General features: G+C 37.9%; 1 pseudogene; it reads left to right on the forward strand.

Annotated features, from left to right (window-relative positions):
• The first annotated feature begins 1,618 nt into the window (after window positions 1-1,618).
• Window positions 1,619-3,772, forward strand: LOC134734835 (large ribosomal subunit protein uL29-like; annotated as a pseudogene).
• Window positions 3,773-4,878: the final 1,106 nt, after the last annotated feature.

Genomic DNA, 4,878 nt, shown 5'->3' on the forward strand with positions numbered 1-4,878 from the left:
GCTTTGTCTCCTGAACTTACTTCCTGTAAGACTCATTTCAATTTAATCATCATGGATTAAAGATCTGTTATGTTTAAGGCATCTAGAATTTTGCACAAAGGCAAAAATATCAATTAATAATCATTTGAAATAGAGACTTAACCCCAAAGTGTATTACGTTCATTCAGCAGGTCACCGTTTTTTACAATTAAAAATGACAGGTCACTGTCTATGTTGATGCCATTAGACTTAGCTTTTGCTGCTTTTGCTGTTGTTGCTGTTTTGCTAGTAATAACTGAACTTCTAATTCACTGATTTCAGTGCAACAAATGGAATTGTTCAAATTTTTTGTTCAATTCAAGCAAAACAATTTAACCACATGTTTCATATTTGACCCTAAATTGGGTAATCAGCAATCATTACCATCCCAGTTGGGGACCCCCTTCTATACCACTTTATATTGCTAGTTATATTTGGATAGTTCAACTACATGGCAGCTAATTCAAGATTGATATTTATTACTATTTGGGTATGTTTCTACTTACTTAACACATTTATTAGATGTACTAGGTACTCAATAAATATTGATTAATTTTATATTATTTAATTCTGGCACTTTTCAATCACATCAGAATTGTTTGAAGGAAGAGTTTGGGTGTTCAAGTAGGCAATCAAGGTATTTAAGAATCTAACAAAGGTTGGAAGAGACTTTTCTGAACTAGATAATTGAAAGAAAAAAAGAAAGAAACTTGTAAGAATGGCCATAACATAAAAATAAAAAATTAATAGATGTTGGCATGGATGCAGTGAAAAAGGAACACTTTTCCACTGTTGGTGGAAATGTAAACTAGTACAACTACTATGGAAAACAATGCAGAGATTCCTCAAAGACCTAAAAGTAGATATACAGTTCGATCCAGCAATCCCATTACTAGGTATCTACCCAGAGGAAAAGAAGTCATTATACAAAAAAGATACTTGCACATGCATGTTTACAGCAGCACAATTTGCAATTGCAAAAATGTGGAACCAGCCCAAATGTCCATCAATCAACAAGTGGATAAAGAAAATGTGATACGCACACACACCATGGAATACTACTCAGTCATAAAAAGGAATGAAATAATGGCATTCACAGCAACCTGGATGGAATTGGAGAGCATTATGCTAAGTGAAGTAACTCAGGAATGGAAAACCAAACATCGTATGTTCCCACTCATATGTGGAAACCAACCTATGAGGACACAAAGGCATGAGAATGATACATTGGACTTTGGGGACTCAGGGGAAAGGGTGGGAGCTGGTGAGGGATAACAGACTACACATTGGGTATAGGGGTACAGTGTACACTGCTCGGGTGATGGGTGCACCAAAATCTCAGAAATCACCACTAAAGAATTTATTCAAGTAACCAAATACCATCTGTTACCCCAAAACCTATTGAAATAAAACAAAAATTTAAAAAGAAAGAAAGAAACTCTTGGCTTTGAGAGAAAGTAGTTGAATTACAACACTTCTTGCAGTATCAGACAGGGTTGCGTATGTGGTGAAAAATAGGCCTACAAACCAACCTCTGCTGCCAAAAGCGATACTTCTGGAAATCTAACATGTCAAGATTATTGGTTGAGTAACTAGGACAATGAAGCTAGTAACATTGAAGAGGAAAGATCACAATCCAAAGGGGACAGACCAGACAGCCACTCTCCTGGTCACACCAGTAATTCAGTGCATTCAGTAGAGTCCCAGGAAAGATCTAAGACTGAGCCAAGGCACAAATGCAGCCCAAGGAGAAAATAATATAGTATCAAAGTAAAGGTTTTGCATGCCAAGGTTGTCCAGGTATTCTGAATCTACATAATAATGAATGAATAATTTTTATGGAAATATCTTGATTATTTTGAGTTCTTTATGTACCAAGCATAAAGCGGCATGCTTAGGGCTAAGAATAAAGCTGAATAAAACAGTCTCTGCCTTGCTGGACAAGTACCTCTTTGAAAAGGGATCTGTGGGAGCACATCTCTGGGTCTTCCACAAATCCTGTGTTTTAATGTCACTTCATTAGAGAGGTCTTCCCAGACTACTTTATTAAAATAACTCCTTACCACTTTGCCTGATAGTATATTGTGTATAATAGGTGCCACAATAGAACATGAGCACCATGAGAGCAAGGACTTTGGTTTACCAAAAATGCCTATATATAAAAATAAATATTTGTTGAATGAATGCACGAAAGAATAAAGAATTGATCTTGTTATTGTTTTTGAGCTATTGCAATCAACTTTGGAAGGAAGATTCTCATATTTATTTTTGTCTATTTGCCTAATTTTCTTAAGACAAATTCTTAGAAATTGAATTGTTAGGTATGTATATTTTTAAGGAATTTTGATAGAATGCTCAGTTGTTATTCTGAAAAGAAATTCAAATTCACATTCTTCTACTGTGGGAGAGCACTTTTTCTGTAATTTTCCATAAAAGGGCATTATTATCAATTTTTAAATTTGTACTATTAAATAGTTTTATGGGTGGCAAAAAAAATTGCAGTGGTGTTTTATTTTGAGTTTGTTTGATTACTAAATGGATTATAGTTAGGTTATTTTCATACTAATATTGATAGTTCTTTTGTGAATTGTTACTACAATTGACTTATCCTATTCTAATTAGTTTTTACTTTCTTTCATTGACTTCTAAGAGCTATTTGTGTATTAGAAATATCAATCCTTAGCAAAGTCGTGGAATGAACATAAGTGTCCATCAGTGGATGATTGGATAAAAACAATATGGTACGTGTATACCATGGAATACTACTTAGCCATAAAAACAAATGAAATCATGTATTTTGCAGCAACATGGACGGAATTGGAGACCACTATCCTAAGTGAAATGACTCAAAAACAGAAGGTCAAAACCCACGTTTTCATTTGTAAGAGGGAGCTAAACAATGAGTACACTTCAACATACAAAGTAGAATAACAGACATTGGAGACTACAAAAGGTGGAAGGGTGAGGCGAGGGCGAGGGTCAAAAAATTACCTATTGGTCTCCCTCGGAGCGGGCGGCAGCGGTGGTGGTGTTGGCAGCCTGTGCAGCGATGGCCAAATATCAAGGCTCGAGATCTTCGCGGGAAGAAGGAGGAGCTGCTGAAACAGTTGGACGACCTGAAGGTGGAGCTGTCCCAGCTGCGCGTCGTCAAAGTGACAGGCGGTGCGGCCTCCAAGCTTTTTTTTTTCTTTTTTTGAGACGGAGTCTCGCTCTGTCGCCCAGGCTGGAGTGCAGTGGCGCAATCTCGGCTCACTGCAAGCTCCGCCTCCCAGGTTCACGCCATTTTCCTGCCTCAGCCTCTCCAAGTAGCTGGGACTACAGGCGCCCGCCACTACGCCCGGCTAATTTTTTGTATTTTTAGTAGAGACGGGGTTTCACCGTGGTCTTGGTCTCCTGACCTCGTGATCCGCCCGCCTCGGCCTCCCAAAGTGCTGGGATTACAAGCGTGAGCCACCGCGCCCGGCCTCAAGCTTTCTAAGATCCGAGTCGTCCGGAAATCCATTGCCCGTGTTCTCACAGTTATTAACCAGACTCAGAAAGAAAACCTCAGGAAATTCTACAAGGGCAAGAAGTACAAGCCCCTGGACCTGCGGCCTAAGAAGACACGCGCCATGCGCCGCCGGCTCAACAAGCATGAGGAGAACCTGAAGACCAAGAAGCAGCAGCGGAAGGAGCGGCTGTACCCGCTGCGGAAGTACGTGGGTAAGGCCTGAGGGGCGCATTGTCAATAAAGCACAGCTGGCTGAGAAAAAAAAAAAAAAAAATTACCTATTGGGTACAATGTTCACTATTTGGTTTGACAGGTACACCAAAAGCCCAGACTTCACCACTACATGATGTTTCCATGTAACGAAACTGCACTTTTGCCCCTAAATCTATAAAAACAAAAAATAAATAAAATTTAAAAATAGAAATATCAATCCTTAGTCACATATGTTGAGAAATATTTTTAACCACTTTTGTTATTTGTTGTTCAGCCTTTTTCATTACGGGAGTTTGGCAGTAAAACTTCAAACTTTTGTGTCATGAAAACAAAATTGTCCTTGGAGGTTTGTTCCTGTGGTGGATTAAAAATTGCCAAGAATCCTTTGCAGCTTATTTCATGGAGAGACAGAGTTTACTTTCCTACTTATTGTAACTGGCAAACACGGTGACTTGCTATGAATGAGGCAGAAGTGTCTTTGTGTAACTTCTGAGCTAGGCCTCAAATTCCTTGCAGTTTCTGCTTTTGCCTCTTTGAAACTCTGAGGTGACTAGCCTCTGAAGAAGCCCAGGTTAACCTTGTTAAAGATGAAAAACCAGGCATTCCATTTGCCCTAGCTAAGCCCAGCCACCTTCTGACCTGATTGCAGCCACATGAGTCAACCCAGTCAAAAGAACCACCCAGCCAATTCAAAAAGTAATTAGAAAGAATAAATCATTGTTTAATCCACTAAGAATGGTTTGTTGTGCGGCAATAGATATTTGATACGATAGCTTTGGTTTACACTCAGTTCTTTCTCAGCTTATCATTATAGAAATGTATACCTAAATTTTATTTTGGTATATGTATATTTTTAAAAATTTATATCTTAAGTGGTCATTATTTTTGTTGTGATATGTGAGGTAGGATTTCAACATAATTTTATTTTCCAAATGGCTATACAGTGTCCCCAAATCATACTGAAAAATGTATATTTATTTTACTCACTGTAATTCTACCTCTATCACACCAAGATTCCCATAATTGGAACTTTTTTTTTGGTAACACTTAAAACTTTCCCATTGTTTTATTTATTCCTGATCAAGCATCACACTTTTAATAAATGCAGCTTTGTAATATGTTTTAACAAATTAGATAGTTGTTAGAGTTCATTGAGA

The sequence above is a fragment of the Symphalangus syndactylus genome, chromosome 12, assembly GCF_028878055.3.
Source record: "Symphalangus syndactylus isolate Jambi chromosome 12, NHGRI_mSymSyn1-v2.1_pri, whole genome shotgun sequence".
Lineage (NCBI taxonomy): Eukaryota > Metazoa > Chordata > Mammalia > Primates > Hylobatidae > Symphalangus > Symphalangus syndactylus.